At 36.7% G+C, this 25,550-nt stretch overlaps 1 long non-coding RNA gene across 1 annotated transcript in view; it reads left to right on the plus strand.

Annotated features, from left to right (window-relative positions):
* The first annotated feature begins 18,089 nt into the window (after positions 1 to 18,089).
* Positions 18,090 to 25,550, plus strand: part of LOC128021775 (uncharacterized) — a 48,416-nt gene continuing 40,955 nt past the window's right edge. The window contains exon 1 of the long non-coding RNA XR_008185753.1: positions 18,090 to 18,406. This is a non-coding gene — a long non-coding RNA (uncharacterized LOC128021775). The remainder of the gene's footprint in view (positions 18,407 to 25,550) is intronic.

Genomic DNA, 25,550 nt, shown 5'->3' on the forward strand with positions numbered 1-25,550 from the left:
TAGGTGCTACCATAAATTCGCCAGTTAGCCTCTAAGTTTCTTTGTGAATGCGGCCCCAGGTAAAAAAAAAAAATGCATATGCTCATTTGAACAGTATGAGAACAGTATTTGAATGGTATTCTCTGGTTGTAAGTGGCTTTGGATAAAAGGGTCTGCTAAATGAATAAATGTAAACATGTAGGCCTAAATAAAAGTGAACATATTAGGCTACAGGGGGTAAGGAGACTTAGAGAGTTGAAATAAAAGATATTTTTGTGAAACTATAAGAATTTAATTTATGATCTCATTAGCAGAGTCAACATTACTATTTTTAAATATGGTTTTATTTTTATCTAATTTGATTTATTATTAGTGGTGCTTGACATAGGCAAATGTTATTATTATTTTACAGGGGTGTGGAGTCTGTATGGGTTTGTTCTCCCTCAGGGGGTGGGTGATATAATAAAAATCTAATAAGTCTTGTTTTTTTTTTGTTTTGTTTTTTTAGAAATCATGATTTTATACTGATTCTTTGTCATGTTGGTTTTTCTATTTTGCAAGCTGTTTGAGCATCACAGCCAAACTAATTTCCTTATTATAAAGCATTTTTTAAGGTAACAAAATATGAAAAAATTTGGCGGATATTTAGGCCAAAGTGCATGGGTGAAGATAAAAATCTTTGTAATTATTTTATCTTTGTTATTAAAAAATGAGAACAAAGATACACATTAAAAATACAGATATTTTACAAATAAAGTGTTTTATTTTCAGGTACAGGAGATGTATTTAGCAGGAGCATTTAAAAAAATTAACGAACAAATATAAAAATAAAACACTATATACAGTGATTCCTATTAAAGCAACTGTATTTTTTTTTTTTTTTTTTTTCAGTCAAGAGTATTGATTGATTTTTCTCTGTGGGTTTGGTGTTTTATTAACATTAAAGGAATAATTCACCCAAAAATTTTAATAGTGAAGAAAAAAAACCTGAAAAAAAACACCTTTCTTCTGCAAAACATAAGCATTATTTTGAAGAAAACCAAACAGTTGCTGGTTCACAGTGACTTCCAGAGTATGTTTTACTACTATCAAAGTCAATGTGTACCAGAAACCGTTACACAGATTCTACAAAATATCTTCTTTTGTGTTCAGCACAAGAAAGTAGTTAATACAGGTTTTGGACAACATGTGAGTGTATAAACAATGACAGAAATTAAATTTTAGGGTGAACTATCCCTTTAATTCACACGGCAGCATGTACTGCCTACTGTCCCTTTAAGACCTGCATGCATACAGACATGCATCCTCTTTCAGTTGTTTACTTTCATTTTAGACATATCCAACGAAGTCTATACATAAACCTTGTGTGTTTCGACAGTATTAGCACAGGACATAACTTCGAAATCAGGCACAGTTTGAAGGGCTTTTTCGTTTTCGTGCCGCACTTTGATTGTGCTTAGAAGAACCGAACGTCAGAAAAGCACACGAATGAAACTTTTAAATAAGCAGTAAGGATTTAAAGCAGATGCAAAAAAAAAAAAAAAAAAAAAATGTGAATAAGTGCAGTATCCTCTTTTGAGTAACTCTACCGCTGAGTTAACACTTATGTTAATGTATCAGGGGCGTGTCTAGGGGGAGGCTGGGGGAGGCAGTGCCTCCCCTAGGATAACCCATGCCTCCCCGAGAAACGGACTGTCCCGCTGATGATAAATAAACATTTAAAAGTTGATTGTTTTGTGCATATTTTTCCATCAGTAGCAGATGAGTCTGACCCAACAAAAATCCAGTTTGGCGCTGTTTGACAGTGCGCGCGCGTTTCAGGCTTACAGGCTCAGAAAAAGTGCATCATGTGAGAATAGAACGCCAATGAAATGTTTACCTGGCAGAGCCTTAGAGCAGTGGCGTGTCCACAAGGGTGGCACAAATGAGCTTTGCCACTCCAGTTGCCACCCCAAAACAGCGTATGGGATCGAAGTGCATTGAGAGCGGAACATCGTGATTTTGACTGAAACAGGGGTTTTTGAAAGTCAGTGAATTCTGCGACTATGACTTTGAGGTCCAACGCTAAAGTGCCCTCGCGGTCCGGTCTGCCCCCTGTCCTCAATTTCTGCCGGGGGTAGTATATTAATATTTCTGGTTGTGGACGATAAAAATGTCTCCACGATCTGATTTTGAAGAAATATTGTTGCATTGTGCCGCAGCGCACATTCTATCAGCTGCAGTTCTGGCGCCACGGAATTATTATAATACATTAACATAAGTGTTAACTCAGCGGTAGAGTTACTCAAAAGAGGATACTGCACTTATTCACAATTTTTTTTTTTTTTTTTTGCATCTGCTTTAAATCCTTACTGCTTATTTAAAAGTTTCATTCGTGTGCTTTTCTGACGTTCGGTTCTTCTAAGCACAATCAAAGTGCGGCACGAAAACGAAAAAGCCCTTCAAACTGTGCCTGATTTCGAAGTTATGTCCTGTGCTAATACTGTCGAAACACACAAGGTTTATGTATAGACTTCGTTGGATATGTCTAAAATGAAAGTAAACAACTGAAAGAGGATGCATGTCTGTATGCATGCAGGTCTTAAAGGGACAGTAGGCAGTACATGCTGCCGTGTGAATTAAAGGGATAGTTCACCCTAAAATTTAATTTCTGTCATTGTTTATACACTCACATGTTGTCCAAAACCTGTATTAACTACTTTCTTGTGCTGAACACAAAAGAAGATATTTTGTAGAATCTGTGTAACGGTTTCTGGTACACATTGACTTTGATAGTAGTAAAACATACTCTGGAAGTCACTGTGAACCAGCAACTGTTTGGTTTTCTTCAAAATAATGCTTATGTTTTGCAGAAGAAAGGTGTTTTTTTTTCAGGTTTTTTTTCTTCACTATTAAAATTTTTGGGTTAATTATTCCTTTAATGTTAATAAAACACCAAACCCACAGAGAAAAATCAATCAATACTCTTGACTGAAAAAAAAAAAAAAAAAAAATACAGTTGCTTTAATAGGAATCACTGTATATAGTGTTTTATTTTTATATTTGTTCGTTAATTTTTTTAAATGCTCCTGCTAAATACATCTCCTGTACCTGAAAATAAAACACTTTATTTGTAAAATATCTGTATTTTTAATGTGTATCTTTGTTCTCATTTTTTAATAACAAAGATAAAATAATTACAAAGATTTTTATCTTCACCCATGCACTTTGGCCTAAATATCCGCCAAATTTTTTCATATTTTGTTACCTTAAAAAATGCTTTATAATAAGGAAATTAGTTTGGCTGTGATGCTCAAACAGCTTGCAAAATAGAAAAACCAACATGACAAAGAATCAGTATAAAATCATGATTTCTAAAAAAACAAAACAAAAAAAAACAAGACTTATTAGATTTTTATTATATCACCCACCCCCTGAGGGAGAACAAACCCATACAGACTCCACACCCCTGTAAAATAATAATAACATTTGCCTATGTCAAGCACCACTAATAATAAATCAAATTAGATAAAAATAAAACCATATTTAAAAATAGTAATGTTGACTCTGCTAATGAGATCATAAATTAAATTCTTATAGTTTCACAAAAATATCTTTTATTTCAACTCTCTAAGTCTCCTTACCCCCTGTAGCCTAATATGTTCACTTTTATTTAGGCCTACATGTTTACATTTATTCATTTAGCAGACCCTTTTATCCAAAGCCACTTACAACCAGAGAATACCATTCAAATACTGTTCTCATACTGTTCAAATGAGCATATGCATTTTTTTTTTTTTTACCTGGGGCCGCTTTCACAAAGAAACTTAGAGGCTAACTGGCGAATTTATGGTAGCACCTACGTCTGGAACAGCTCAGAAGAAACAAATTAATTTACCTCTTGTCTATACAAACGTGACTTTAGATTAATTTTAAAAAAGCCTACTCGTGTAGCAAGTCTTCTCACAAGCAAACACCTGTCACTCATCATCAGGCAATAACCGTGATCTGTTGTATATATGAATCTGTGAATAATAATAATAATATCATCATCATATTATTAATGTTGACCGGGTTTAACTAACTTTTATGTGACAGCCCTATAGTCTAATAGGGGCCCTGTACCTATCTCTGGGTTCCTGGCTTAGAAAAAGATATGCACTAAAACAGATTGTGTGTAGTAGGCTATAGATTATTTTGCGCCGATTTTTTTAGTTGTTTATGTTGCCCCCCAAAAAAAGCCAAATGCCCCCCCAAACATGACATCCTGGTAACCCCTCTGTAATGTATTATAATAATTCCGTGGCGCCAGAACTGCAGCTGATAGAATGTGCGCTGCGGCACAATGCAACAATATTTCTTCAAAATCAGATCGTGGAGACATTTTTATCGTCCACAACCAGAAATATTAATATACTACCCCCGGCAGAAATTGAGGACAGGGGGCAGACCGGACCGCGAGGGCACTTTAGCGTTGGACCTCAAAGTCATAGTCGCAGAATTCACTGACTTTCAAAAACCCCTGTTTCAGTCAAAATCACGATGTTCCGCTCTCAATGCACTTCGATCCCATACGCTGTTTTGGGGTGGCAACTGGAGTGGCAAAGCTCATTTGTGCCACCCTTGTGGACACGCCACTGCTCTAAGGCTCTGCCAGGTAAACATTTCATTGGCGTTCTATTCTCACATGATGCACTTTTTCTGAGCCTGTAAGCCTGAAACGCGCGCGCACTGTCAAACAGCGCCAAACTGGATTTTTGTTGGGTCAGACTCATCTGCTACTGATGGAAAAATATGCACAAAACAATCAACTTTTAAATGTTTATTTATCATCAGCGGGACAGTCCGTTTCTCGGGGAGGCATGGGTTAACCTAGGGGAGGCACTGCCTCCCCCAGCCTCCCCCTAGACACGCCCCTGATACATTAACATAAGTGTTAACTCAGCGGTAGAGTTACTCAAAAGAGGATACTGCACTTATTCACAATTTTTTTTTTTTTTTTTTTTGCATCTGCTTTAAATCCTTACTGCTTATTTAAAAGTTTCATTCGTGTGCTTTTCTGACGTTCGGTTCTTCTAAGCACAATCAAAGTGCGGCACGAAAACGAAAAAGCCCTTCAAACTGTGCCTGATTTCGAAGTTATGTCCTGTGCTAATACTGTCGAAACACACAAGGTTTATGTATAGACTTCGTTGGATATGTCTAAAATGAAAGTAAACAACTGAAAGAGGATGCATGTCTGTATGCATGCAGGTCTTAAAGGGACAGTAGGCAGTACATGCTGCCGTGTGAATTAAAGGGATAGTTCACCCTAAAATTTAATTTCTGTCATTGTTTATACACTCACATGTTGTCCAAAACCTGTATTAACTACTTTCTTGTGCTGAACACAAAAGAAGATATTTTGTAGAATCTGTGTAACGGTTTCTGGTACACATTGACTTTGATAGTAGTAAAACATACTCTGGAAGTCACTGTGAACCAGTAACTGTTTGGTTTTCTTCAAAATAATGCTTATGTTTTGCAGAAGAAAGGTGTTTTTTTTTCAGGTTTTTTTTCTTCACTATTAAAATTTTTGGGTTAATTATTCCTTTAATGTTAATAAAACACCAAACCCACAGAGAAAAATCAATCAATACTCTTGACTGAAAAAAAAATAAAAAAAAAATACAGTTGCTTTAATAGGAATCACTGTATATAGTGTTTTATTTTTATATTTGTTCGTTAATTTTTTTAAATGCTCCTGCTAAATACATCTCCTGTACCTGAAAATAAAACACTTTATTTGTAAAATATCTGTATTTTTAATGTGTATCTTTGTTCTCATTTTTTAATAACAAAGATAAAATAATTACAAAGATTTTTATCTTCACCCATGCACTTTGGCCTAAATATCCGCCAAATTTTTTCATATTTTGTTACCTTAAAAAATGCTTTATAATAAGGAAATTAGTTTGGCTGTGATGCTCAAACAGCTTGCAAAATAGAAAAACCAACATGACAAAGAATCAGTATAAAATCATGATTTCTAAAAAAACAAAACAAAAAAAAACAAGACTTATTAGATTTTTATTATATCACCCACCCCCTGAGGGAGAACAAACCCATACAGACTCCACACCCCTGTAAAATAATAATAACATTTGCCTATGTCAAGCACCACTAATAATAAATCAAATTAGATAAAAATAAAACCATATTTAAAAATAGTAATGTTGACTCTGCTAATGAGATCATAAATTAAATTCTTATAGTTTCACAAAAATATCTTTTATTTCAACTCTCTAAGTCTCCTTACCCCCTGTAGCCTAATATGTTCACTTTTATTTAGGCCTACATGTTTACATTTATTCATTTAGCAGACCCTTTTATCCAAAGCCACTTACAACCAGAGAATACCATTCAAATACTGTTCTCATACTGTTCAAATGAGCATATGCATTTTTTTTTTTTTACCTGGGGCCGCATTCACAAAGAAACTTAGAGGCTAACTGGCGAATTTATGGTAGCACCTACGTCTGGAACAGCTCAGAAGAAACAAATTAATTTACCTCTTGTCTATACAAACGTGACTTTAGATTAATTTTAAAAAAGCCTACTCGTGTAGCAAGTCTTCTCACAAGCAAACACCTGTCACTCATCATCAGGCAATAACCGTGATCTGTTGTATATATGAATCTGTGAATAATAATAATAATATCATCATCATATTATTAATGTTGACCGGGTTTAACTAACTTTTATGTGACAGCCCTATAGTCTAATAGGGGCCCTGTACCTATCTCTGGGTTCCTGGCTTAGAAAAAGATATGCACTAAAACAGATTGTGTGTAGTAGGCTATAGATTATTTTGCGCCGATTTTTTTAGTTGTTTATGTTGCCCCCCAAAAAAAGCCAAATGCCCCCCCAAACATGACATCCTGGTAACCCCTCTGTAATGTATTATAATAATTCCGTGGCGCCAGAACTGCAGCTGATAGAATGTGCGCTGCGGCACAATGCAACAATATTTCTTCAAAATCAGATCGTGGAGACATTTTTATCGTCCACAACCAGAAATATTAATATACTACCCCCGGCAGAAATTGAGGACAGGGGGCAGACCGGACCGCGAGGGCACTTTAGCGTTGGACCTCAAAGTCATAGTCGCAGAATTCACTGACTTTCAAAAACCCCTGTTTCAGTCAAAATCACGATGTTCCGCTCTCAATGCACTTCGATCCCATACGCTGTTTTGGGGTGGCAACTGGAGTGGCAAAGCTCATTTGTGCCACCCTTGTGGACACGCCACTGCTCTAAGGCTCTGCCAGGTAAACATTTCATTGGCGTTCTATTCTCACATGATGCACTTTTTCTGAGCCTGTAAGCCTGAAGCGCGCGCGCACTGTCAAACAGCGCCAAACTGGATTTTTGTTGGGTCAGACTCATCTGCTACTGATGGAAAAATATGCACAAAACAATCAACTTTTAAATGTTTATTTATCATCAGCGGGACAGTCCGTTTCTCGGGGAGGCATGGGTTATCCTAGGGGAGGCACTGCCTCCCCCAGCCTCCCCCTAGACACGCCCCTGCAGGGCCGACGATTGATGAGCTGGAGAACAGAGCACTGACCAAATTATATCGGCCTCCGCCAGGCCGATGTTTTATAGATTTTTTAGGTATAGAGACCGACGTTTCGATATTGGGCCGACGTCGGCCAGACGTACATGTGCTGTCTGGGCTTCCTGTATAAAATGGGACAGCAACCTATTGGTTCTCAACCTTTTTTTCCAGCGGGCCATATGGTCTAAGAGCAAGTCACATACAATTTACATATTACGTCAGCAATACAAACCAACCTGATTTATAATATTATAGCCTCTTATGATATATAATCTATTACATTCATTGAAACAATTCTACTCCCAATAAATCAAACACCTGATGCTGTCGGGAGCTGACCAGTTGTGTGAGATTCAGCTTGAAAGGAGTACAGCACAAAGAAGTTGCGATTGTAACGCCTGTGTTATACTTTCCGCATGAGCAATCCGGACGCAGACATGGCCAGCGCGGACGCAGACTTCTTCAATTTATACTTCTGAATGCGCAGGGTGATGGTCCGCTCTGCAATTGACCACAATTATTGCACATCTGACTGTCTTTATATTATTTTATTGACGGATTGCACAGGTTCGAGTAGCAATGAGCTTCTTCACTCTGCCTGCACATGTGCAATTTTGCTTTTGAAGCATACTGACCACGCGCTCCTGTCCGCGCGGTCGTCTGCTCAGAGCCTGGTGTGTTTGATTAAGGAGACATGGAAAACATGCAGTGTTGGGGGGCCTCCAGGAACGTGGTTGGGAACCACTGATCTAGACTTTAAAATCACATTCACAGAACAATATATATATATAACTTTAGTAACACTTTACAATAAGATTCCATTCATAAACATTATGTTAACATGAACAATATTTATATAGCATTCATTCATGTCAGTTAATATTCCAAACTAAAACATTAAAACATTGTTCTATTGTGATTTTTTTCCAAGCACATTTTACCAATTCCAAACCATATCAATCTTAATAACTACCATTATTTTTTATTTAATCATTTATGAGTGCTATACAATAGTCCAGGAAAGCTGGAAGAGAAAAACAGGTCAAGAAGAACTGACAAAAAGAATTGCAAAATAATTAGGAAATAATGTGAAGATTAATTTTTAGTCAATTCTGCAAGACAGACTTTCAGGAAAGGAGGTGGAATAAAAATGAGCTCCTAAATCTTAATCCCAGATTCTGGAAGATATACTCCTCAAACGATCGAACAAGAGGAGGTGGTGCTGGTCCTTCACGAGTCACTCTAATCAGTTCATAAAGCCTATATATAAAGACTTAATATATAGTATTTCACAATACTTCATGGTATTCTAATTAAATCATTTTTTGGAATCTTAAGTCTCTCAGAGCCTGACACCGAGTAATTCTGGAGACTCCAGGAAAGTGGCAGTTCTGTAAAATGTTGGCGCTGGAGACTAAATGCTCCCTGATAGTTTCACACCTAATTCACTTAACACACACACACACACACACACATTACCCACAGTGACAGAGGGACAGAGTGACATCAGATGTATGATAGTTTTTTAATTTTCTATCATCCATATAGTGTTGTATAGTCATGAAACTATTGTCATGAGACCAGTCATTCTGAGGAAATATGCCTCAGAATGAATTGTCTTCTATGTGTACATTTTTTTTTTTGAAGTGTTTAGAAGCTGCACTTTAAAAAAAATAAAAAGACATTTACTGGTTCCTTTTTTACTATTATTTCAAAAAATCACCACGACAAAACCATTCAAGCTATCCAAAATTCATTCACACCTGTTCTGTAAGATTAATTCTTTAAACAGTGGTAAAAGAGGATGTGATGCTGAACCTTCAAGAGTCACTCAAAACGTATCTGTCCATAAAGCCTATAAAGAATTATTCTTAATATACAGTTCACAATACTTCAGCTTGTTATTCTAATTAAGTGAGGGTCATTTTATCAGTAAAATTCCTAAAATACATATTATTTTATTTGAAAGATTTCTATAAATGATTTAAATCATACTAGTTTCTACAATAATTATTTAAAAGTAATCCTATAGCTCCCTCTGGTGGCCATTATAGGTACTAAGAATTGCAAGCTTGATTTATAAGTTATGATAGTTTTAATTTTATGCTGGCTCTTGAAAAAAATAAAGCTATGAAACTTACTGTGCTTCCTTCAAATGAGGACTTCTACTTATATAAAAAATTATGAAGAGTTAGAATGAAAAATTGTAAAGATATAGTAAAATAACTATTGTATTTTTTTATGTTACTTTAATAAATCTCTATGGCAACACCATTTAAGCTATCCTAAACCCATTCACAATTTAACATCTCAGTATATTGGCATCATGTTGAAAAAGGAGTATGGAGTAGTATGAGGAGGAGTATGAATTCATTTACAGGCTGATTTTATCATAAATCCACAATAAAATTTCTGAGTTCTGTATCAATCTGTGTTGTTGTTTGTTTATTTTTATCTTTTATTTTTCATAGGAAGATAACTTACTCTCCTTTTTAATAAATGTGCTTATAAACCAAGGACAAGCTATTTATAGCTGTATTTATAAACTGCTTACTACTGACTATTAATATTGGGACAAGGCTTTATAAAGCATGAACTGACTATTTACTAATGAGTGCAGTTATTATAAAGTGTTATCAATGCATTTGCTAATGTTAACAAATTAGACATTATTTTACAGTGTTATCAAATCCTTAAATGACTCATAAGCATTTGTGAAAGTTCTGCTTGCATTACAGCTTAGTATTGATCTGTGAGCTGAACAGATGTACTGTTACATCCATGAGATTTTGTTTTTATTGTAATACACAAACTATGAAATTATACAAAATGTATAAAAAGGTAAATAAATAAATACGCACACATTAAAAAAGCAGCCAAGAATGAGTTTCCTTATTTATATAGATTACAATTGAAGACAGAAGCAAGTGGTAAATGTGGTCACTTTAATATTCAAATCCAGTAGATCCACTTCAGATTTATTTCTCAACAGTTTATGTTCACGTGGTTGTTTTCGTTTATATTCGCCAAGCTATTATGTGTTTTGAAATAATCTTGTCCGTGATGTGTTCGTTCGTACGACGAAAGACAGAAACCTGCGCTCAAGAGAGATTTGTTATTCTGCCAGTCGCGCTTTCAAATAGTCTTGCACACTTAAACAGGTCACAAACACCTGCATTTACTTCTTGTAGTGTTACAATGGGTTTATTGTGTGCATTTGTGGTAATATTTTATTTAAAAAAGCTCTTAAACAAGAATAAATTCGTTTGTTTTGAGCTCGACACTGTACGCGCTGATCGGAGGCGGTGATTTCAGATAGGCAGCCACAAATATTTCATTTTCACACAAACAGTTCAAAAACATCTGAATTTAGCTCTTGGTGTGTTCTAATTGGTTGATTGTGTGATATCGCTGTAATAATTTATTTTTAAAAGCTTTAAAACAGGAATAAATTCGTTTTTTTCTGAGCTCTTTACTCCAGACGCTCGTGGTCACAGCGGTGATTCATCTCTCCTACTTCTCACGTATCTCTGGCCAGAAATAATTTATCCATGAGCCCTGAACCGGTAATAATCAGATATGTTGGTTTAGCTTGTCAGTGTGAATTAAATCTAAGTATTTATTTGTATTTTTAACCGATTTAAAAGCGAAAGTAAAAGTCCGGTAATTGCACCTGTAGGGGCGCAATTTCTCTCAGACAATGGAAGTCTGAAGCACACATACTCAAACAGAGGGACAAAGTGAGATGAGATGTCTGACAGTTTTTTAGTTTTCTGTTATCCATACAGTGTTGTAAAGTCGTGAAACTATGCATATTTCCTCAGAATGACTTTTTCATCTGTATTAAAAAATTATTTGACGTGTTTGGAAGCTGCAATTTAAAAATACAATAATGATTCCCTTTGTAAGGTCATTTAAAAAAATCACAACGGCAAAATCATTCAAGCTATCCAAAATCCATTCACAATTTAAGTTCCTATCAGAAATACTGATGTGTGTTCAAAGTTTTGTGAAATTCTAAGTATGTTATTTGCCTCAAAATCACCTGAGAAGTATTCCAGTTTGACATGTTGCCACGCCAACAATTTTTTAGATATCAATATCCCCCTTGCAGATTTATATCGGCTGTGTTTTAACATTATTCTGATGAAGTTTGAAGCAAATCGAGTAATAATAAGATGCTGAATTCAAATCATTTTGAAAATGACACACTTCCTTCTGCCAGTTGGTGGCGCTATAACTTTGACTCCTAATAGTCACATATATGCGATCGACATCATACAACGAATAATCTGATGAAGTTTGATTAAAATCAGGAAATGTATGTGGACGGTATTAGACACTTCCTGTTTCTCATTTCTCGCCATAATTTCAACGCCTCGCCACGAGCAAACCGTTTGAGATATCAAAAATCCCCTGGCAATTTTTCATCCCCAGTGTCTTGAGATCATGTTGACCGAGTTTGGCGGCAATCGAGAAAAAAACCTATGACAAGTATTTCAAATTCCAGAGCATGCGCTTTTTACATAACTCTAAATAGCTGACTTCCTGTTGGGTGGAGCCTATGACATGCAATACGAAAGTTGTTCGGCACGATGAGATCTATATGTGTACTGAGTTTCATATGAATATGTGCAAGTATGTGTGAGCTATACATCAACATTTCTGACTGTGTTCCAGGGGGCGCCGTAGAGCCCCTGTGCCACGCCCGGGTCCCAGCCTCTGCAGGCTCCTAAAGGCCACCAAATTTTCAAGAGTTTTTGAGTATGTTAAGGACCCTAAAAGCCCCCACAACTTTGACGAAAAATTTGAATACTAAACCCTACATAGACAACTTCCTGTTGGGCGGAGCCTATGATATGCAATACAAAAGTTGTTTGGATTGATGAGATTTATATGTGTACCGAGTTTCATACGTCTACGAGCAAGAATGTATGATATATGGCCCTCCATATTCCAGGGGGCGCTGTAGAGCCCCTGTGCCACGCCCGTGTATCAGTCTCTGCCCGGCCCTAATGGCCGCAGGTTCCAATCTGTGTGCCAATTTTCAAGACTTTTTAAGCACGTTAAGGGCCCCAAAAGCCCCCGAGACGTTGGGAAAAAAATAATAATAATAATAATAATAATAATAAAAAATAATCCTAAGGAAAACAATAGGCCTCTCGCCCTTTGGGCTTGAGCCCTAATTAAAGCTGCAAGCAGCGATGAACGGGCCCTCGCACCCGGGCTCACCGCCATCGTGTGGCTTTAGTAAAAAGGTGTACGTTGAGAAATATGCATTTAAACTCATAAATATAAGTGCAATATATCAAAGTTTATTCTATATGTGTGCCAATCTTCCTGTTGCCAGCAGGTGGCGCTATCGTTATAATGGAATATTGGCCTTCAGATGTGTTCAAGCCAGGACCCTTATCACACATGTGAAGTTTGGGCAAGATCGGACATTTTATGTCTGAGTTATAACATCTTTTATTCCCATGGCGAGACATCGAACTTCGTCATGGCGACATGGACATGCCTTTTAACAAAAACTCAAGATCTTCACAACTAAACATCACACAGGTCTTTAGATTAAACTGACCACAAAAAAGACATTGATGTCATAAAATTTCTAGGAGTAGTTTGTCACAGTGTAAAATATGTCACTTCCAGTTGCCAATAGGTGGCGCTATGACTATAACTGAATATTGGCATGTAGATCTGTTCAGGTGAAGAGTCTTATCAAAAATGTGAAGTTTGGGGCGGATTGGACATTGTATGTGTGAGTTATAGCACCATCATTTTTCATGGCGAATCATCGAAATTTGTCAGGCCGCCATGGACACGCCCTTTAACGAAACCTCAATTCCTTCGCAATTTAACATGGCAAAAGACTTTAGATTCCACTGACCAAGTTTGGTGTTGATCTGAATAAATCTCTAGGAGGAGTTCGTTAAAATACAACCCCTGAAAATGACAAAAACAACACCAATTTTGCAGGGAAAATTAAAAATAACCGACTTCTTGTTGGGATTCGGGTTCCGTACCAAGAGACTTTTTTGTAGCTATTGGTGTGTTACATATGTTTACCGATTTTCGTACATGTATATGACATGTAGCTCGAGGCGCACTCCATTGAAAATGTATAGGTGGCGCTATCGAGCCATTTTGCCACACCCAATGGAATATTAGCCTCCAGATGTGTTCAGGTCAGTACTCTTATCAAACATTTGAAGTTTGGGCAAGATCTGATATTTTATGACTGAGTTACAACAACTTCTACTCCCATGGCGAGACATCGAACTTTGACATGGCGCCATGGACACGCCCTTTAACGAAAACTCAAGATCTTCTCAATTTAACATCGTACAGGCCTTTAGATTAGACTGACGACAAAAAAGACATTGATGTCAAAAATTTCTAGGAGTAGTTTGTCGCAGCGTAAAATATGTCACTTCCTGTTGCCAATAGGTGGCGCTATGACTATAACCGAATATGGTCATGTCAAACTGTTCAGGACAGGAGTCTCATCAAACATGTGAAGTTTGGGGCAGATTGGTCATTGTATGTCTGAGTTATAGCAACTTCCTGTTTCATGGCGAATCATCGAAATTCGCCAGGCCGCCACACACAGGCCCTTTAACGAAAACTCAAAAGCTTCGCAATTTAACATCGCAAAGGCCTTTAGATTAGGCATACCAAATTTGGTGTTGATCTCAATTAATTTCTAGGAGGAGTTCGTTAAAATACAACGCATGGAAATAACAAAAATGACACAAAATTTGCTCATAATATTAGAAATAACCGACTTCCTGTTGGGTTTCGGATTTTGCTCCAAGAGACTTTTTTGTAGGTATTGGAGAGTTACATGTGTATACTGATTTTCATACATGTACATGAAACGTAGCTCGAGGCGCACACCGTTGAACGTGTATAGGTGGCGGTGTTGAGCCATTTTGCCACACCCACTTCTGAAACCCATATCAGACGTAAATTTTCGCCAGTTCTGAGGTGTGTGCAAAGTTTCATGACTTTTCGAGCATGTTTAGGCCCTCAAAAATGCGATTCATCTTAGAGAAGAATAATAATAATAATAATAATAATAATAATTAAAGCTGCAAGCAGCGATGAACGGGCCCTCGCACCCGGGCTCACAGCCATCGTGTGGCTTTAGTAAAAAGGTGAACGTTGAGAAATATGCATTTAATGTCCTAAATATAAGTGGAATATATCAAAGTATATCCCATATATGTGCCAATCTTACCGTTGCCAGCAGGTGGCGCTATCATTATAATGGAATATTGGCCTTCAGAGGTGTTCAGGCCAGGACTCTTATCAAACATGTGAAGTTTGGGGAAGATTGAACATTTTATGCTTGAGTTACAACAACTTCTCTTGCTGTGGCAAGACATCAAATTTTGTCATGGCGCCATGGAAACGCCCTTTAACAAAAACTCAAGATCTCCAAAAGTTAACATTGCACAGGCCTTTAGATTAGACTGACCACAAAATATATGTTAATCTCAAAATAATTATAGGAGTAGTTTGTTGCAGCGTAAAACATGTCACTTCCTGTTGCCAATAGGTGGCGCTATGACTATAACTGAATGTGGGCATGTAGATCTGTTAAGGGCAGAAGTTTTATCTAACATGTGAAGTTTGGGGCAGATTGGACATTGTATGTCTGAGTTACAGCAACTTCCTTTTTCATGGCGAAACATCGAAATTTGTCAGGCCACCATGGACACGCCCTTTAACGAAATCTAAAGATCTTCGCAATTTAACATTGCAAAGGGCTTAAGATTACACTGACCAGGTTTGGTGTTGATCTGAATAAATCTCTAGGAGGAGTTCGTTAAAGTACAACCCCTGAAAATGGCAGAAACAACGCCAATTTTGCAGAGAAAATTCTAAATAACCGACTTCCTGTTGGGATTCGGATTTCGTACCAAGAGACTTTTTTGTAGGTATTGGTGTGTTACATGTGTATACCGATTTTTGTACATGTACGTGAAACATAGCTCGAGGCACACTCTGTTGAAAGTGTATAGGTGGCGCTATCGAGCCATTTTGCCACACCTGATGGAATTTTGGCCTTCAGATGTGTTCAGGCCAGGACTCTTATCACACATGTGCAGTTTGGGGAAGATCGGACATTTTATGCCTGAGTTATAACATCTTTTATTCCCATGGCGAGACATCGAACTTCGTGACGGCGCCATGGACACGCCTTTAAACGAAAACTCAAGATCTTCACAACTTAACATCGCACAGGCCTTTAGATTAGACTGACCACAAAAAATACATTGATGTCATAAAATTTCTAGGAGTAGTTCATTGCAGTGTAAAATATGTCACTTCCTGTTGCCAGTAGGTGGCGCTATGACTATAACTGAATATGGGCATGTCAATCTGTTCAGGTCAGGATTCTCATCAAACATGTGAAGTTTGGGGCAGATTGGTCATTGTATGTCTGAGTTATAGCAACTTCCTGTTTCATGGCGAATCATCGAAATTCGCCAGGCCGCCACGGACACGCCCATTAACGAAAACTCAAAAGCTTCGCAATTTAATATCGCAAAGGCCTTCAGATTAGGCATACCAAATTTGGTGTTGATCTGAATGAATCTCTAGGAGGAGTTCGTTAAAATACAACGCATGGAAATGACAAAAATGACACAAAATTTGCTCATAATATTAGTAATAACCGACTTCCTGTTGGGTTTCGGATTTTGCTCCAAGAGACTTTTTTGTAGGTATTGGAGAGTTACATGTGTATACCGATTTTCATACATGTACATGAAACGTAGCTCGAGGCGCACACCGTTGAACGTGTATAGGTGGCGCTGTTGAGCCATTTTGCCACACCCACTTCTGAAACCCATATCAGACGTAAATTTTCGCCAGTTCTGAGGTGTGTGCAAAGTTTCATGACTTTTCGAGCATGTTTAGGCCCTCAAAAATGCGATTCATTTTGGAGAAGAAGAATAATAATAATAATAATAATAATAATAATAATAATAATAAACGGAGCAATTCCAAGAGGGTCCTCACACCATCGGTGCTCGGGCCCTAATAATAATAAACGGAGCAATTCCAAGAGGGTCCTCACACCATCGGTGCTCGTGCCCTAATTAAAGCTGCAAGCAGCGATGAACGGGCCCTCGCACCCGGGCTCCCCGCCAGCGAGTGGCATTAGTAAAAAGGTTAACGGTGAGAAATATGCATTTAAAGTCATAAATATGATTGGAATATATCAAAGTATATTCCGTATATGTTCCAATCTTACCGTTGCCAGCAGGTGGCGCTATCATTATAATGGAATATTGGCCTTCAGAGGTGTTCAGGCCAGGACTCTTATCAAACATGTGAAGTTTGGGGAAGATTGAACATTTTATGCTTGAGTTACAACAACTTCTCTTGCTGTGGCAAGACATCAAATTTTGTCATGGCGCCATGGAAACGCCCTTTAACAAAAACTCAAGATCTCCAAAAGTTAACATTGCACAGGCCTTTAGATTAGACTGACCACAAAATATATCTTAATCTAAAAAAAAATTATAGGAGTAGTTTGTTGCAGCGTAAAACATGTCACTTCCTGTTGCCAATAGGTGGCGCTATGACTATAACTGAATGTGGGCATGTAGATCTGTTAAGGGCTGAAGTTTTATCTAACATGTGAAGTTTGGGGCAGATTGGACATTGTATGTCTGAGTTACAGCAACTTCCTCTTTCATGGCGAAACATCGAAATTTGTCAGGCCGCCATGGACACGCCCTTTAACGAAATCTAAAGATCTTCGCAATTTAACATCGCAAAGGGCTTAAGATTACACTGACCAGGTTTGGTGTTGATCTGAATAAATCTCTAGGAGGAGTTCGTTAAAGTACAACCCCTGAAAATGGCAAAAACAACGCCAATTTTGCAGAGAAAATTCTAAATAACCGACTTCCTGTTGGGATTCGGATTTCGTACCAAGAGACTTTTTTGTAGGTATTGGTGTGTTACATGTGTATACCGATTTTTGTACATGTACGTGAAACATAGCTCGAGGCGCACTCTATTGAAAGTGTATAGATGGCGCTATCGAGCCATTTTGCCACACCCGATGGAATTATGGCCTTCAGACGTGTTCAGGCCAGGACTCTTATCACACATGTGCAGTTTGGGGAAGATCGGACATTTTATGCCTGAGTTATAACATCTTTTATTCCCATGGCGAGACATCGAACTTCGTGACGGCGCCATGGACACGCCTTTTAACGAAAACTCAAGATCTTCACAACTTAACATCGCACAGGCCTTTAGATTAGACTGACCACAAAAAATACATTGATGTCATAAAATTTCTAGGAGTAGTTCATCGCAGTGTAAAATATGTCACTTCCTGTTGCCAGTAGGTGGCGCTATGACTATAACTGAATATGGGCATGTCAATCTGTTCAGGTCAGGAGTCTCATCAAACATGTGAAGTTTGGGGCAGATTGGTCATTGTATGTCTGAGTTATAGCAACTTCCTGTTTCATGGCGAATCATCGAAATTCGCCAGGCCGCCACGGACGCACCCATTAACGAAAACTCAAAAGCTTCGCAATTTAACATCGCAAAGGCCTTCAGATTAGGCATACCAAATTTGGTGTTGATCTGAATGAATCTCTAGGAGGAGTTCGTTAAAATACAACGCATGGAAATGACAAAAATGACACAAAATTTGCTCATAATATTAGTAATAACCGACTTCCTGTTGGGTTTCGGATTTTGCTCCAAGAGACTTTTTTGTAGGTATTGGAGAGTTACATGTGTATACCGATTTTCATACATGTACATGAAACGTAGCTCGAGGCGCACACCGTTGAACGTGTATAGGTGGCGCTGTTGAGCCATTTTGCCACACCCATTTCTGAAACCCATATCAGACGTAAATTTTCGCCAGTTCTGAGGTGTGTGCAAAGTTTCATGACTTTTCGAGCATGTTTAGGCCCTCAAAAATGCGATTCATTTTGGAGAATAATAATAATAATAATAAATATAGCTGCAAGCAGCGATGGCGGGCTCAAGCCACCAATGCCATCGCCACCCCGGTGGCATCAGGTAAACTGTGGCCAGCGGGCACATGCTTTCACAATATCCCTCTGGCAGTGAGGTTTTAAAGGATATGGCGGTTAAAGGGTTAATCCGAATCATCTAGACTTTAAAATCACATTCACAGAACAATATATATATATATATATATATATATATATATATATATATATATATATATATATATATATATATATATATATATATTTATGTATTTATATATTTAGTAACACTTTACAATAAGATTTCATTTATAAACATTATGTTAACATGAACAATATTTATATAGCATTCATTCATGTCAGTTAATATTCCAAACTTAAACATTAAAACATTGTTTTATTGTGATTTTTTTTCCAAGCACATTTTACCAATTCCAAACCATATCAATCTTAATAACTACCATTATTTTTTATTTAATCATTTATGAGTGCTATACAATATTCCAGGAAAGCTGGAAGAGAAAAACTCCTTATATTTATGTGCATAATTATTAGGCATGTTTTCTTTTACAGATGAAATGCGCTAAAAAAGAGTTTTAACTCAAACTGTTTTAACTCAAAGTCGAAAATTATGAAATACCCATGAGAAATATCAAACACAAATGCAATACAGAAATAGATAAGTTAAGACGTGACCATTGTACAAAAATGCTGACTGGGTCATGAGGTCAGAAAAGAAGAAGAAAAAAAAAACAGGTCAAGAAGAACTGACAAAAATAATTGCAAAATAATTAGGAATTAATGTGAAGATTAATTTTTAGTCAATTCTGCAAGACAGACTTTCAGGAAAGGAGGTGGAATAAAAATGAGCTCCTAAATCTTAATCCCGGATTCTGGAAGATATATTCCTCAAACCATCGGACAAGAGGAGGTGGTGCTGGTCCTTCACGAGTCACTCTAATCTGTTCATAAAGCCTATGTATAAAGTCTTAATATATAGTATTTCACAATACTTCATGGTATTCTAATTAAATCATTTTTTGGAATCTTAGATCTCTCAGAACCTGACACATTGTAATTCTGAGACTCCAGGAAAGTGGCAGTTCTGTAAAATGTTGGCACTGGAGACTAAATGCTCCCTGATAGTTTCACACCTAATTCACTTAACACACACACACACACACACACACACACACACACATACACAAACACACATTACCCACAGTGACAGAGGGACAGAGTGACATCAGATGTATGATAGTTTTTTAATTTTCTATCATCCATATAGTGTTGTATAGTCATGAAACTATGCATATTTCCTCAGAATGACTTGTCTTCTATGTGTACATTTTTTTGAAGCGTTTAGAAGCTGCACTTAAAAAAATAAAAGACATTTACTGGTTACTTTTTTACTGTTATTTCAAAAAATCACCACGACAAAACCATTCAAGCCATTCAAAATTCATCCGCACCTGTACTGTAAGATACATTCTTTAAACAGTGGTAAAAGAGGATGTGGTGCTGATCCTTCAAGAGTCACTCAAAACGTATCTGTCCATAAAGCCTATAAAGAATTATTCTTAATATACAGTTCACAATACTTCAGCTTGTTATTCTAATTAAGTGAGGGTCATTTTATCAGTAAAATACATAAAATTCATATTATTTTTCTTTGAAAGATTTCTATAAATGATTTAAATCATACTTGTTTCTACAATAATTATTTAAAAGTAATCCTATAGCTCCATCTGGTGGCCATTATTGGTACTAAGAATTGCAAGCTTGATTTATATGTTATGATAGTTTTAATTTTATGCTGGCTCTTGAAAATGATAAAGCTATGAAACTTACTGTGCTTCCTTCAAATGATGACTTCTACGTATATAAAAAATTATGAAGAGTTGGAATTAAAAATTTTAAAGATATAGTAAAATAACTATTGTATTTTTTATGTTACTTTAATAAATCGCTATGGCCACACCATTTAAGGTATCCTAAACCCATTCGCAATTTAACATCTTCAGTATATTGGCTTCATGTTAAAAAAGTTTGGTGTGAACTACTTGTGTCTTCTTGGAGAAGAATGAATTCATTTACAGGCTGAGTTTATCATAAATCCACAATAACATTTCTGAGTTCTGTATCAATCTGTGTTGTTGTTTGTTTATTTTCATTTTTTTTTTTTTTTTCATAGGAAGATAATTGACCCTTTACTCTCCTTTTTAATAAATGTGCTTATAAACCAAGAACAAGCTATTTATATCTGTATTTATAAACTGCTTACTACTGACTATTAATATTGGGACAAGGCTTTATGAAGCATGAACTGACTATTTACAAATGTGTGAAGTTATTATAAAGTGTTATCAATGCATTTGCTAATGTTAACAAATTAAATATTATTTTACAGTGTTATCAAATCCCTTAAATGATTTGTAAGTGTTTTGTAATGATTTTATTGGCCTACAAGCATTTATGAAAGTTCTGCTTGCATTACAGCTTAGTCTTGATCTGTGAGCTGAACAGATTTACTGTTACATCCACGAGATTATGTAAATTCAAATAAATATCATGTCACAGGATGTCATAGGTCAGTATAAAATTAGTTTGAAATTATTATATGCAGCACAAATAAGGTTTTTTTAGGATTTTTAAAAATCCCTAAAACTGTCAGAAAAGGATAAGGCCCAAGATTTCTATGTGAGTGGCTAAATTTGTTTGTTTTTATAACTATAATGCATAAACTATGAAACTATACAAAATGTATTAAAAAGTACAAGTTATTCTTTTCCAATGTTTTTTATTTATTTAATTTTTTTTTTTTTGGATTTACATTTTACAAAAATTAGCCTACGGCAATCATTCTAAACAGCTTGAATAAAACCTGTCAATATTTATTATAGACCACTATAACTGTGTATAATCTAACAAACAAGTTTATTATGAAAATAAAAGCGTGTACACCAGATAAATTGAACGATAAAGAAATTGCTAACAATAGTATAATAGAGCATGTTTTAGGTTTTTAGGCGTTTAGATGCAGAAAGGAAAAATCTAATGTAAAATAAAATGTAATTGATTTAATTAAATATAGATTAAGTCTTGTTAGAGCAAAATAATAAATAAATACGTACACACATTAAAAAAGCAGCCAAGATGAATGAGTTTAATTTTTTATTTAGATTAAAATTGAAGACAGAAGCAGCTGGTATATGCGGTCACTTAATATTAAAATCCAGTAGATCCACTTCAGATTTATTTCTCAACAGTTTATGTTCACGTGGCTGTTTTCGTTTATATTAGCCAAGCTATTATGTATTTTGAAATAATCTTGTCCGTGATGTGTTCGTTCTTACGATGAAAGGCGGAATCCTGCAGCTCCAGAGATACATGTTATTCTGCCAGTCGCGCTTTCAAACAGTCTTGCACACATAAACGGGTCACAACCACCTGCATTTAGCTCGTGTTGTGTTATAATGGATGTATTGTGTGCATTTATGGCAATAATTTATTTTAAAAAGATCTTAAACAAGAATAAATTCGTTAGTTTTGAACTTGTGACACTGTGCGCGCTGATCGGAGGCAGTGATTTCAGATAGGCAGCCGCAAATATTTCATTTTCACACAAACAGTTCAAAAACATCTTAATTTAGCTCTTGGTGTGCTCTAATTGGTGAATTGTGTGATATCGCTGCAATACTTTATTTTTAATAGCTATAAAACAAGAATAAACTCGTTTTTTCTGAGCTCGCCATTCCACACGCTCCTGCTCAGAGCGGTGATTCATCTCTCGTGTTTCTCACGTATCACTGACCACACATCAATTATTAATGAGCCCTGACCTGATAATAATCATATATGTTGGTTTAGCTTGTCAGTGTGAATTAAATCCAAGTATTTATTTGTATTTTAACCGATTTAAAAGTGAAACCAAAAGACAGTCTCCTCCCTTTTTTAGTCCGGTAACTGCACCTGTAGGGGCGCTATTTCTCTCAGACAATGGAAGTCTGAGCACACACACTCAAACAGATGGACAGAGTGAGATGAGATGTCTGACAGTTTTTTAATTTTCTGTTATCCATACAGTGTTGTAAAGTCATGAAACTATCCATATTTACTCAGAATAACTTTTTTTCTGTATGAAAAAAGGTTTTGAAGTGTTTGGAATTTAAAAATTAAGGAAAATTAATAATTCCATCTTTATTGTCATTTTAAAAAATCACCACGACAAAACCATCCAAGCTATCCAAAACCCATTCACAATTTAAGTTCCTCAATGTTTTTTCAACATGTACACCAAGTTTGGTGTGTATAGTGTTACTCTCCTCTGAGCAGTATGCATTAATTCACAGCTAAATGTAAAAAACAATCCACATTCAAATCAAAATAGCCGACTTCCTGTTGGTCGTAGCTGATGACTGTGAATTAGAAAGTTGTCCGTCTTGATAAGAACAATTTTTGTACTGAGTTTGGTGTCTGTAGCTAAAACTAACCCCCCCACTTTTGACAAAAGGTGGCGCTATAGAGTGCCTCTTCCGCGCCCTCTTATGAACTTTTGCCAGTGTCTAGCTGTCACTAATACTGCTATGTGTTCTGAGTTTGATGAAATTCTAAGTATGTTATATGACTCAAAATCACCTGAGAAGTATTCCAGTTTGACATGTTGCCACGGCAACAATATTTTTTAGATATCAATATCCCCCCAGCAGATTTATATCGGCTGTGTTTTAACATTATTCTGATGAAGTTTGAAGCAAATCGAGTAAAAATAAGATGCTGAATTCAAAGCATTTTGAAAATGACACACTTCCTGCTGCCAGTTGGTGGCGCTATAACTTTGACTCCTAATAGTCACATATATGCGATCGACATCATACAATGAATAATCTGATGAAGTTTGATTAAAATTAGGAAATGTATGTGGATGGTATTAGACACTTCCTGTTTCTCAATTCTCGCCATAAATGCAACGCCTCGCTACGAGCAAACCGTTCGAGATATCAAAAATCCCCTGGCAATTTTTCATCCCCAATGTCTTGAGATCATGTTGACCGAGTTTGGTGGCAATCGAGTAAAAAACCTATGACAAGTATATCAAATTCCAGAGCATGCGCTTTTTACATAACTCTAAATAGCTGACTTCCTGTTGGGCGGAGCCTATGACATGCAATACGCAAGTTGTTCGGCACAATGAGATCTATATGTGTACTGAGTTTCATATTAATACGTGCAAGTATGTGTGAGCTATACATCAATATTTATGACTGTGTTCCAGGGGGCGCCGTAGAGCCCCTGTGCCACGCCCGGGTCCCAACCTCTGCAGGCTCCTAAAGGCCACAGATCCAAAGGTGTGTGCAAATTTTCAAGAGTTTTTGAGTATGTTAAGGACTCCAAAAGCCCCCACAACTTTGACGACAAATATGAATAATAAACCCTAAATAGCCAACTTCCTGTTGGGCGGAGCCTATGATATGCAATACGAAAGTTGTTTGTATTGATGAGTTCTATATGTGTACCGAGTTTCGTATGTCTACGTACATGTATGATATATGGCCCTCCATATTCCAGGGGGCGCTGTAGAGCCCCTGTGCCACGCCCGTGTATCAGTCTCTGCCCGGCCCTAATGGCCGCAGGTTCCAATGTGTGTCCCAATTTTCAAGACTTTTTAAGCATGTTAAGGGCCCCAAAAGCCCTCGTAACGTTAGAAAAAAAAAAAATAAAAAAAAAAATAATAATAATAATAATAATAATAATAAAAAATAATCCTAAGGAAAACAATAGGGCTCTCGCCCTCCAGGCTTGAGCCCTAATAATAATAATAATAATAATAATAATTAAAGCTGCAAGCAGCGATGAACGGGCCCTCGCACCCGGGCTCACCGCCATCGTGTGGCTTTAGTAAAAAGGTGAACGTTGAGAAATATGCATTTAAACTCATAAACATAAGTGCAATATATCAAAGATTATTCCATATGTGTGCCAATCTTCCTGTTACCAGCAGGTGGCGCTATCTTTATAATGGAATATTGGCCTTCAGATGTGTTCAAGCCAGGACCCTTATCACACATGTGAAGTTTGGGCAAGATCGGACATTTTATGCCTGAGTTATAACATCTTTTATTCCCATGGCGAGACATCGAACTTCGTCATGGCGTCATGGACACGCCTTTTAACAAAAAACTCAAGATCTTCACAACTAAACATCACACAGGTCTCTAGATTAGACTGACCACAAAAAAGACATTAATGTCATAAAATTTCTAGGAGTAGTTTGTCACAGTGTAAAATATGTCACTTCCTGTTGCCAATAGGTGGCGCTATGACAATAACTGAATATTGGCATGTAGATCTGTTCAGGTCAAGAGTCTTATCAAACATGTGAAGTTTGGGGCAGATTGGACATTGTATGTCTGAGTTATGGCACCATCATTTTTCATGGCGAATCATCGAAATTTGTCAGGCCGCCATGGACACGCCCTTTAACAAAACCTCAATTCCTTCGCAATTTAACATCACAAAGGGCTTTAGATTACACTGACCAAGTTTGGTGTTGATCTGAATAAATCTCTAGGAGGAGTTCGTTAAAATACAACCCCTGAAAATGACAAAAACAACACCAATTTTGCAGGGGAAATTAAAAATAACCGACTTCCTGTTGGGATTCGGATTTCGTACCAAGAGACTTTTTTGTAGCTATTGGTGTGTTACATATGTTTACCGATTTTCGTACATGTACATGACATGTAGCTCGAGGCGCACTCCATTGAAAATGTATAGGTGGCGCTATCGAGCCATTTTGCCACATCGAATGGAATATTAGCCTCCAGATGTGTGCAGGTCAGTACTTTTATCAAACATGTGAAGTTTGGGCAAGATCTGATATTTTATGCCTGAGTTACAACAACTTCTACTCCCATGGCGAGACATCGAAATGTGACATGACGCCATGGACACGCCCTTTAACGAAAATTCAAGATCTTCACAAT

The sequence above is a fragment of the Carassius gibelio genome, chromosome A2, assembly GCF_023724105.1.
Source record: "Carassius gibelio isolate Cgi1373 ecotype wild population from Czech Republic chromosome A2, carGib1.2-hapl.c, whole genome shotgun sequence".
Taxonomy (NCBI): Eukaryota; Metazoa; Chordata; class Actinopteri; order Cypriniformes; family Cyprinidae; genus Carassius; species Carassius gibelio.